The following is a 12,025-nucleotide window of genomic DNA, read 5'->3' on the forward strand; positions in this document are numbered from 1 at the left end:
CTGCAGTTGAGTTAGAAAGGATGAAATGCTCCTATATGGAGAGAAGAGATGCATTTTGTATTTTGTTTCATTACTCTCTCTCATTCATTTAATTTTCTCCTTTTGCTCATTAAAAAATTCGCAAAATTCTCTCCACCCAGTTTATTTTGCCAATCATCAAAATCTCTCTCCATGAGCAAATGTATTGCTAATTAGGACAGAGAAACAGATTAAGTTCCAATGAGTAGGTCTCCTTGTTGATGCTGTTGCTTTCCCTGCCTCTCTCCAACCCAAAAATCAATGCAAATCTTCTGGGGAATTCAAGCAAATTTTCATTAACATGGATATAATGTGCTCCTGAAAAAAAGGAAAAAAAAATCTGAATTAGAAACTGTGTGAGAAAAGGGGATTGAGACAATGAGAGATACTGAAAATGGGAGATGCAAAGCACATGTGTGTTATCCAAACTCTGAATTTCCTGGCCAAATCTGGCTTGGCTGGTGAAGGGCAGAGGTGTGGGGAATTGGTTTGTGTGTCCTCTCAGCTGCAGGCACCTCCAGAGAACATCCCCACAGAGCAGACAGGCTTGGGAGAGTTTATGGTGATGTGAAACGATGCTGCATTTAATTGTTTTTATTTAAAGGAGTTTCAGGGGAACCTGGAGGATGAAACCTGCAAAAGCTTCACTGAACTCACACCACTTCTAAAACTGAGCACTGCCATCAGGTGTGATCCCTTTATTTGGGGAAAAAACCACTGTTCACATGTCCCAGCATGGGAAATCTGCAGGAGAACCCCTCTGACTTCTGGCTGAGGACCTTTGTCACCATCTCCTCCCCCTGCTGAGGATGTGCCAGTGGTCAGTTGGTCAGTACAACCAACCTGCTGCCCAAAGGAGATATCCAGACCCAAACCCCACCATGAAACAAGTACCTTGGCATAGGAGAGAGCTTTTTGCACCAGATGGACCCCCTGGTCTCTTGGTAAATCCAGTTCTTAGGCTTTGCCACAAAGAGGCTTAAAATTAATTAGCAGATTTTTTTTTAAAGAGTTCTGCATACAAGGGGTGTGTGAGAAAGGGCATTTATCAGGAGCTTTTCAGGGCTTACAGGCCAAGATGAGGACTTGTAGTCTGCAAGACAGTTACTTTCAAAACTGGCAATTTTGATGTTAAAGGACTGCATATGGAAACATTCCAAACTTTCCCAGAAAGACAGTCAGGAAGGGGAAGGTTTTCTCATTTTCTAAAGGTAAAAAATGTGTTTTTACCAAAAATCATCTGTCCCTTTTGGTGTTCCAATGAGCAAATCATCACAATCTCCAGCTACTGAGAGCTGACTCAGCTGCTGCTGACCCTGGACAACTCCTGAGACTGTTCTGGAACAGCACCTGCCACAGCTGCCCCAAAACCATGGGGAGATGGTGAGACATCTGTTAAGAAAATCACAAAAATAAAATACTCTTCAACCACTTGCTCCCATATTGATTCATTTCTTGGCCTTGAAAGAATGATTCTCAAAAGGCAAAGTGTTGGTGAGGCTTTGCTTGGCGTGGGGTTTTGAACCTGTGCTTACCAGAATTGCACTTTTCTCCCCCAAAACTAACCCCACACAAGGTGCATGCGGGTGATGGAGACCCTTCCAGCACAGCTCACCTTCCAGAGCACTCACCCTCACCCCAGCCTCATCAGGGGCCAATTATAACCACCACCAACCCACAGTGTTAATTCACACCAATTTTGTAATTGATGTTTCACAATTCACACTAACTTGCTAATAATTCTGAAAAAAAGGGCAGATACAGCATTTGGGAGGACACAACCAGCACTTAAAGTTGTTCATCCACCAGTTAAAGTTGTTCATCCACCAGTTAACATTGTTCATCCACTCCCTGGGGCAAGAGAAGACCCATCACTGCTAGAAGTGAAGCACCACAATAGTGTATAAAGTTATTTATTGTCTCAGCAGGAGCTTACAGTGTCTGCCAGCACCTGGAAGGGGAGGAAATGCATTAAAAAACATGGATGAGCAAACACTGGGCAATGCATGGTGGCACTCCTTGGTCCTCTTCAACGTTTCCACAAGAAGGAAACCTGGTTCTGTCAGGCTGCAGCATTTTTCCAGGGGAAAAAAAGAACCAGTTTGTGCTGCATTAGCAACACCATCCCTCACTTTTTCAGCCTTTAGTGACTCCTACAAGCATTAATTAATTTACAAGCCCCTGGTGACCAAACCCAAGCTAAACAAGTTTTTCCTTGCCATAAACCCACCCTGCACGTACACGACGATCAGCAAAATCCCTGATTTTGCTGGCAAACACTCTGAGCTCAGTCTTGCCTTTATTATGTGCCTTTTCCACTCTGCTTTACTGCTTGATATTTCTGGGGAGATTTCCTTTGGAAGGAGGCTCTTGTCAGTGTTTTGCTGGTGGTGTTTGGGATCAGTGTTTAAAGCTCTGTCAGTCTGCCTGCTCAGCCGTGCTCTCCCCTGTCTAGCTGCTCATGCAGCGCCAAAAAGGGGAAATTTAAGGAGAGCTAACCTAGTTAGAATTTGAAATGCTGGTTTGAGAACTCAAGGAAGTGGAAACACAGGAAAACCTTAGCAAAAAAGGGACATCATTTGTAAAAGAAAAAAAATCATCTGAGATTGGTGGATTGCAGACCTCCTCCTGCTCCAGGTTTGGTCTGAGATGGCAGAGAAATTAGAATTTTATCCTTTAAAATACAGAAAGAAAAACCACATCTTTAGAGGACTTGAGATTGCAGCAATATTTGGAAAGATTTCACATGAAAAAGGTGAGTTCCCAAGGCAGAAATCAAGCCCCTAGAAAAAAACACTGGGAATACCTGTGGCAACCTGCAGTACCCATGTTACTCCACTGACCCAGCTCTGGATCTCAATGTTCTATTCTACCCTAACAAAGGATTTCCTGTACAATAATCTGAGATAGGAGAGATGGGGGTATTTGCTGTCAGGAAAGCATAAAGAAGATATTATTACCAGGCTAGACTACATCCAGCTCTAACTGTTCAAGTATTAAATCCATTTTTCACCATCAGGAGTGTTATCCAACAACATGAGAAATACAAGCAGGAGAAAATATTCTCAAGTGAAGGAATTGATGGCCAAAGCCTCAAAGTTTGGTAAAATGCTTTTCCACTTCATGTCCTACAAGCTGTCAGCACGAGGATGGAAAACCACAGAGCAGTAATTGCAAAGGACACTTCTTCTTTCTTACACTGTCTCTGTCTGTAAGGCAAGAGGATGGCAAGTTAATTAATTATCTCCAGCATCAGTTTACTTGAAGATCTTTTTTTCCAGCAGCGCTTCAAAGGAGACTGATAGAAGCCTTGATTAGAGGGATAATGAAGGAAATCTCTAATAGATTATATCATTTCTTGCCTATCTGCAGCCATTCACTGCTTCACAGGGCTGGGATTCACGTCTGGAAAATATCACAAGCATGTAAATCCACCTCCGATGCAAAATTTATGGAAAAATTCGAATAATTGCATGTTTACCATATTTCTGTCAAAGGTCTGGGAAAAAAGATATCAGATCATCTGACTTGCTACAGAGCAGAGATTTTTCAAGTGTCCTGTTAGGGTCTCTGACTCTCTGAGGATAAATCCATATTTTGAAGTCACATCAGACATGGAGAGAGGAAATTTATTAGCTAACAGAGAGCAGGAGGAGAGCAGGGACGCAGGAGGAGAGCACACACTGATGTGTGGGCACCATGGGCAGTTTGATGTCCACCTTGTTAGCTGTCCTCACAAGCCTTTTCCTAACAGTGACCATTAGCAGAGGGCATGGCTGAAGTGTTTTATCTTTTTTTTTTTTTCCTCTTTCTAATCTTGTTTTCACCTGCAACACCACTGTAACCCAGTCCTGGCTTCAGGGCACCAGGAGCCTTTGGAGGGCAGAGCTGCTTCCCACTGCAGAGGAGGAAACTTTGGTGCTGTGAGTCCCAGCTCTCCATCCCTGTCCCACCAGTGCCCCCAGTTTGCCTCTGCACTTGCTGTCCCAAGGGGATTTTGATGCCATTTTTCTCTCCCCCAGGCTGTGCACACACTGCCAAATCCAAGAGCAGGGGAAATGAAGTGTCAGGTTCTGACACACCAGGCTGATTCCCATCTCACACTGACAAACCCCAAGCCATTCCCAAGGAGTCCCAGTGGCACGTTTAAAGCAATCCATTTCTTTTACGATGAGGCTGAAGATTCTCCCTGGGTGCTGTTTGAAGCTTTAATAAATTGTTGGTGGCAGCAGTGGCTCTGACCTTTGGATGCCCCAGCACCATCCTGAGTGAGGGGTTGGACGAAGCACTCAGAAGGGAATTATTAATTCCAGCAAAGAGGCACAGAGGAGGACAAAGTCACCCATCAGCAAGCATCTCCAGCAGCCTGCTCTTGTCCTGGCCAACAGGTGTCAGGGAGAGATGATCCAGCCCTGCCCTGAGCCTCTCCTGTCCCCACAGCCAGAGGAGATGGTGCCACGCAAGCGAGCAGAAGCAGCAGCAGAGGGGGACCAGAAAGTGTTTTATGGGGTTAAACATCCCAGTCTGAAGTAAAGCAATTTCCTTCGGTCTCCTGCCACTTCCTTGTGGGGGCTTATCATCTCCAGCTGGGCCAATATAAAGGCCCATTTAATCGAGATCCATTTAACACTGAATCACGCTAACAAGATTACTTAGCCAGGGCTAATTCTGCATTTGCTGAAGTGCAGTATCCAGGGTGAGTAATCTCTGTGTGCTGGTGGCAGGTTCAGAGACAGGTTAGCCACTGGCTTAGCATCCCAGACAAAACATGGGAAGCACACGGGGGACTGTGACAATGAAACTGCAGCCCCTTTAGCCCATGGGGCTCTCTCCTTTCCCCTGCTCAGTGTGATCAGTGTGGAGAGGGTGCACTCATTACCCCATAGGATCCTAAAAAGGGAATTATTTTCTTTGTCCTCACAAGCAGCAGAACAAGCAATACAGCAAAATCCTCTTCAGTCATTATCTGTTAAGTGCATGGCATCCTTTTGTGAGTTAAATGACACAGTATTTCTTGCATGGGACTGAATTCAAAAGGTTTTGCCTTCCATCAGGAGATAACTCAAGATTTGAGTGCTAATTGAATACATTTATATGCACACAAGTGATAGGCATTCATACAATTTTTTAAAGTAGATTCTCACCATTCAGTCATTTAAAAATATAGCACTAAGGGCTCTATTATTTATGATTATTAAATCACAAATCTGAGTAGCAAAATACTTCACTCGGGGAAAATGTGAAGAGGCTGTTTCAGAGGGAAAAAAAAATCTCCTTTCCAGAACTCACAGAACATCATCGCAGGAGGATGCTGATAACCAATATTGTTTTACAGCTAAGGCTCTCCAAGTGACTCAGGTAAATGGATTAATCCTAATCACCCCTTCAAACGTTCCCAAGTCCTCCACATGGTCAGAGCTGAGGTTGATGTGTTCTGGGGAGTGCTATTCACTTTTTTTTTTTACACATGGACTCGTTATGCCATCAGGGCAGGGTTTGGGACATCCCTGCTTGCTTTCAGAAGATGGGTCTTGTCACTTCAGGGGGGATTCATCTCACCTGGTGTCAGAGGTCCACAAGACAAGTGTCTGTACAGGAGCGAGTCTCTTAAATGTGTAAGTGGAGAGAAATTGCAGTGATTTGTCTGACCTATTTTAGGCAACCACCTCCAGATGAGAGCAATTGCCTGCTGGAGGTGCCCATTTTTCTCCATTGATGGTAAATGAGATCTGAGTGCTCAGTGCAGATGCCGAGACCTGGGTGCCATCAGGTGAGATGGATCCTATCCACAGTAATTGCAGCCTTTCAAAACGAGAGGCACTTTTTTATTTTATTTTTTCTTTTCTTTTATTTTCTTTCTTTTTTTTAATACCCCAAGGAGTTTATTTTAACTATTTGAGGAATTTTCCAAGTTTTCATTTCTGTCCTTGGTGTCTCTTGGTCTTTCTCCCCCTTTGGGCAGGCAGTTCTCAGGCTGTGGCAGCTGGGCTGTCAGAGTGGTGGTGAGAGAGCCCTGGGTTTTTCCTTCCACAGAACAGAGCAGGGCTCATGGTTTTATTTGGCAACCCAGCCCAGAACAACTTCTGTTCAGAGCTCAGCCTGTCAGAAATGGTTCTCCTAGGCTGGGTGCACGCTCTTCTGTGGTGTGAAGGACAAAAGCTCAGGCAGGGCAGAATGACAGGACCAGAGATGACAAGACCACCCCCAGAGGTCCCTTCCAACCCCGTGAAACAGCCCTGGTTGTTTCAGGATTCTGTGAAACAGGAAAAGCCCTCCAGGGCAATATTTTCCCACCAGGTGTGGAGATCTCCATGCTCAGGGTGCTGCTGGGGATGTGCCTTGCCCCTGGAAACATCCAGCCCCTCAGCACTGCTGGGCAGGCACCTCCAGGGAGGTTTCAAGATATAAAAAAATGTTATCTATGGAGCTGGGGGCCTTTAGGGTACAGCAGGAGCTGGGCAAAAGTCGTCAGTATCATCAGGGATATTCAGATTTCTGGGTTCACTTGGATCCAGCCCAAGAAGTGACCTGGGCACTCAGGAAAAGGAACACCCCCTGACAGGGCTCTCAGCCCCAGCTCTGCACAAACCTGCAAGTGTGTGGTGCTACTTCACCTGCCCCCCATCCACCAGTGCCAGGAGATGAAATCCTTACATCAGGGCTGGATTCTGGCCAGCTGCTGAGGTCACTGGTGAAACTGGGCTTCTGCTGAGACTTTTTATTCTGTTTTTTATTGCAGTCTAGAGCTCAGACCAGACATTTTCTCCCCTTTCTTCCTCTCAGGTACTAAACCATACCCGTCGTCTCTGCACATGAGAAAGGGGGTCAGCTCTACACAGGGAATTCACACATTTGATATCCACCACCTCAGTGCCTGGAAAATGACCAAACAGATTTTGAAGTCACATAAGTGAAACAGGCAGGCATGAGGAGAAACTTGAGTGTCTGAGGTTTGTTTCCTTGAAAAACAAAGCGTTCATTCAAAACATTCAGCTGCCCTCATGACTTCACCCTCAACATCTGAAAGCACCAAAATCTCCCTCAAAAATATGTTCAAGTCACACTGAAAATTCAAGGGACTCCCTCTAGCAAGTGCTCTGGTTTTCTCCAGCTGTAGAAAGCCAAAACACATCCCACTCCTGTTCCTTCAAAGATCAGTCCACTAGCCAAGGGGTTGGATTGTGCAGACAGCCCTGTGCCTTGGGCACTTTGGAAGGAGCTGAGAGTCTTGAACTCGATTTCCAAGAAAGAATTTCCATGCATGTTCCAATTTTAATGGTGCCTAAAACATTTACAAATGTGGTAAAGGCTGGCACGCCCCAGTTTGTACCCAAAACTTTATTTCCTCGAGTTACCTTTTCTGAACCTCTCAGAAATAACCTGCTGGCTGCAGGTTGCTCCATTTCTTGTCTTGTTTTGATATCAGTAATCTCTAATTACTGGGGTTTGAAAGGCTTCAAGTCCTGCCTGTGTGTGTCCCAGGCAGGTACCAGGTGTGACAACCCCCCTGGATGTCACACCTGCTGCTCGGGCAGCAGTGCCTGACCACAGAGGCAGAGTGTCTTCCTCCCAGCAATAGGACCCAGCAGGCTCCATGGGAATCGTTATTAACTTGCCTTTAATTACCAACTAATTTCCTCCTGCACAGCCAGTAATTTCAAGCCCTGTGGAAAGCACAAGGAAACAATAACAAGACATTTCCCAGCAAAAGGAGAGTAAATAAACAGGCAAAACACAGGGATCCAAAGGAACGTGGTGTATTTAAATACTCCAAATACAACAATCTCAGAAATATTCCTCCAGAAAAAAAAAGCAGAAACCATTTTTTTCCCCCCTCAGTTCCCTGCTAAATATTTCATTTTTAAGGGCATCCAATTTTGCTAAGTTACAGGGAATACCTTGTGGGTGTTTCTAATAGGAGCTGCCTGCACCTAAAATATGCAGAGGTTACCACCTCTCCATAATAAGCTGGTGCTGTAGGTTGTTGAGCAGCTCCAGCACTGCTCAAACCATCCTTAGCAGCTGACAGACAGCAAGGAGAGCTGGAGGAGCGTGAAGCCTTGTTAGTGGCAAGGTTTTCCCAGCTGAGGCTCAGCCAGGCACTGATTGGCAATTCCGAGCACGGGGGGTTTGTCCCGGTGGAGCCTCCATATGTTTTTTCCCCTGGAGGAGCAATGAATGTCAATTCACCCCTTGGGGTGTGTCAGGTGAAAACCCTCCTGAGGGTGAAACGAGAACTGACAGCAACCAGCCACAGGTGCCCCGACCAACTTCCACCCACCGGCTGGCTGTGCCAGGGTGGAGAATTAAAAGAGAGAATTAAAAGTAAATGGGAGAATTAAAAGTAAAAATTAAAAGTAACTCATATAACATCAAAAATTAAAAGTAACCCATATATAACATCAAACTATAATAACACCTAGTGTTAAAAAAAAAAAGAAGAAAAAAATAACCATCATTATTTAAAAAAACCCTATGATAACATTTTCAAACCCTAAAACCCTACAAAACAAGTTACATCAAGTTTAGGGAGAAAAGAGAGCTGTGTCTGCTGTGTTTCCATGCACAGCTCTGGTGAGCACATCCCCCTCTCCAAACCAGCTGTTTGGAAATGAGAATGGAGGTATCACACTCTCACATCCCATAAAACTGGGAAATGAACGTTTGTGCTTTGGATCATCAGCAGGGATCTCCCCAGAGCTCCTGGCCATGCCCTGAGAGTGTGACATTTGTGGTGAGTCAACAGCTCCATCCCATTCTGCTCACCCAAACACAGTGCAACACATTCCCCTCCCTCATGTCCATTTCTCATCTCAACTCTGCCTCAGAGCATTCTGCCAGCGGCTCTTGACGGGCTTTCCAGAAGTTAATTAAGCTTCAAGACACCTCGGTGAAGTTGACTAATGTAATTAAGCGAATCTCGCAGATGAGTAAGCTGAGGAGGGGTGAGATCAAGCAGCAGAGTGATGGAGGAACTGTTATCCGATGGCAAAGGTGGGCACAGGGCACAGAGACCTCATCGCTGACATCCTGCAGAAATCACTGCCCCTCCCTTCCCACAGCTGTAGCTGATTATGATTTTCTCCTGGAAATGGTAGTTTGGACCATTGTCTTAACAAGAAAAGCAATTTCTTTAGACAGGAAAGAATCATGGTAGAGCTGCTGTCTCTGTGTCACATGGGTGTTTCTGGCAAGTATCAAGTCCCCAGTTACTATTATTAAATTAAACTGGGCTCCAAGCTTATATATAATATCCCTGGAAGTGTTCAAGGTCAGGTTGGACGGGACCCTGAGCCTCCTGGTCTGGCGAAAGGTGTCCTTGCATGAGCTGAGCTTTAAGTTCCCTTCCAACCCCAACCATTCTATAATTCTGTGATAATTCTCCATGTACATGAAATGATGTATTTTATTAGTAATTAAGGTGTCAGGAAGCTGTAGTCCAATGGCTTCTATCAAATAAACTTCTGAAATTACAGTAACTGTATAGATTATATTAGAATAATTCTTAGATTGTCTGGGTGTGCCCTAAATACAATTTCTGATGAGATTTCTTTCTTTAATTTCAAAGTAAGCTGGAAAAATGAGTAAAAGGAAAACCTGAATCTTGCTGCAGCCTGAAGCATGACTTGTGCCATAGATTTACAAGGTTTGCCCTCCTGACCCAAGCACTGGGACTGTCTGGGAGCAGCCCAGAGGCTGCTGCCTCAGCCACTTCACACCACTGACTTCTCTTCCCACCCAGGCACTGGTGACAGCATCACCTGACACTCCTCCTAAATCTGCCAGAGGGAAAAAGTCCACACAACTGTGGGAAAGTTCAGGTGACACCACTTTGCTTTAAAACTCTTGTTTCCCAGTTCTGGGACTCCATGGAAAACTATGAAGTGATGGCAGCTCTTGGGACCTGAGCCACGCTGATTTTTTTTCTGGTTTGCCTCATCTGTTTCTCTATACTTCTCTGTGTCCCGAGTGACTCTGACACAGGAATTCCAGCTTTTCATTTTTCTGCTGTACAAGATGTCAGCAGATAACAATCCATGCTTCACTGCTGCCATTCCATAATTGAAAGAGCCAGCCATACATCAGGCTCGGAGCTGCAAACCCCATCAATAAGTACTTTATTACTTGGGCATAATTTTCCACCAAGCCCTGGGTGAGACTTCACAGGCAGTAGGGTGATATCGCTGAACCCACACTTTGCTGCAAACTGGTTAAGATCATGTCTACTAAACCATATTGTCACAAATTAGTTTCTCAGACAACCAGCATCTAGCAAAAAAAATGTACTTAATATGCAAAGCTGTCTGTTCAGATCTATGTGTTTTCCAGGGAAGCCACCTCAGGGAAAAGAGAGCTGAAGTCCAAAATAACAGCACACGTTTCTTTCCAAGTCAACATAGGCAGATCTACACCTTTCTCGAGGAACAAATTTTTCCTGTGTCACCAAGAGGGTGATTTTTTTTTTTTTTTTGACTTGTCCTGCATATTCAGCATGTAAGAGAGACCTTCACAGCTTCTGCAGCCTTACAGATTGTGTGAGGGCACTGTGAAACTTGCTTGGCCTCTCTTTTTAGATTTAATTCTCTGCTCTTTTCCGTGGCACATTAAGAATCAGCTTCCTGGTCCATTTCAACAAAATCCTATCAAGTCCCAAGAGTTTCCCCTTTAAATAAATACCAGGGGCTCGAGTTTTAATTACTTTCTGCAGAATCCCCTTATCAGCAGCAGCTTTGACAGGCACAGGCTCTGCGTTATCTGCAAACACAACTGAGATCTCTAACTCCTTCCATGTCTTTAGCCCTTGAAGCTCATCTCATACCTATTACATGTCATGCCCAGAAGCACTGCCAGAGTGCAGGCTCTGATACCTGGACAGGCAGCTCTTCTCCTCCACAGCCTCTTATCCCACAGGCTCCTTACACCCTTCCCTTGTTGCCAGCACAAATAAATTGCTGTTAATGAAGCCGTGCTGGCTATCTGTCTGCACACCAGGCGCCTTCCAGAGGTGTTATTTCTGCCACAGAACCTCATTTTTGTTCCAGTTTGGCCCATAAGTCTGGGGCTCTGCAAAATTCCCTGAAGCTGGTGCCTAGAGCAAGGGGTTGTCTGTGCAGGTGGTGAGCTGCCTGCCCCACCAAAGGTGTGTGGCAGCAGAAGGAGAGCAGCCTTTTTGAGGGGAATTTCTGCCTTTCTGAGGCTCAGTGCAACCACGTCTCTTTGTTTCCCAGAGTAATTGCAAGAATAATAAATTATCAAAACAGAAGAGCTAATCATAAGGCAATTTGAGTTCTGCATGGAAATTCAGGTCCTTTAATACATTATCTTCATGGGATCAACCATCCTGCAGTCCAGAAGCTGACTCATAAAACCCAGAGGGAGTATGTCTCACCCCAAAATCTCCAAAATCTGCTGCAGTGCAGGCATGATGACTTATTGAAGGATCTTCATTATAGATCTATTTGAGAGCATTCTCATTTTTATCCTGGTAATCCCCAGCGAGAAACATTGCACCACCCAGTGAGAATTATGTTTGGCTCTTTCACCTCCTGCACCATTCCCTTGTCCCCTCCATCCCTCACCTGCACAGCTGGAGTCTTGTCTGACTTTCAGCCTCCAGAAATCGCTGGAGAGAAGAGCTGTAACCTGAAGCACCCGTACTTATGATCAGCTATTTTCAAAGGCTCAGAGGGCTCGGTTCCTGAGCAGGACAATGCCTAAACTCTGGCTGCTGTGCACACTTGCTGCTTTTATTCCTGGCAGAGCTGTCCCTGCCCCGGAGGGCACCCACCTCCTGCCTTTTTACCATATTAATAGCTCTCCTTTCCTTCAGCTCACCTTCATGCCAGCAGTGGAGTAGCCAAACTTCAGGGCTCTGAGAACAAAAGCAGGCTCAAAGCAAAAGCAGACATAAAACCCCATTAAACCTCATGGTTCAACACAGCAGCAGAGTGAAGAGGGGACCTCCCAGAGCCCTGTGCTTGATTCCAATAACCATCCATAACTACCC

General features: G+C 45.2%; 2 long non-coding RNA genes across 2 annotated transcripts; one reads left to right on the forward strand and one right to left on the reverse strand.

The window, feature by feature from the left end:
• Nucleotides 1-229: 229 nt before the first annotated feature.
• On the reverse strand, nt 230-11,727 carry LOC135284459 (uncharacterized). Its single transcript, XR_010349851.1, has 3 exons — nt 11,598-11,727; nt 1,249-1,410; nt 230-336 (listed from the first exon to the last, which is right to left on the reverse strand). It is a non-coding gene; the product is annotated as an uncharacterized LOC135284459 (long non-coding RNA).
• LOC135284393 (uncharacterized) lies at nt 4,656-7,294 on the forward strand. The gene is made up of 4 exons (XR_010349801.1): nt 4,656-4,714; nt 5,301-5,376; nt 5,677-5,788; nt 6,802-7,294. It is a non-coding gene; the product is annotated as an uncharacterized LOC135284393 (long non-coding RNA).
• Nucleotides 11,728-12,025: the final 298 nt, after the last annotated feature.

The sequence above is a fragment of the Passer domesticus genome, chromosome 20 (assembly GCF_036417665.1).
Source record: "Passer domesticus isolate bPasDom1 chromosome 20, bPasDom1.hap1, whole genome shotgun sequence".
Classification (NCBI taxonomy): Eukaryota; Metazoa; Chordata; class Aves; order Passeriformes; family Passeridae; genus Passer; species Passer domesticus.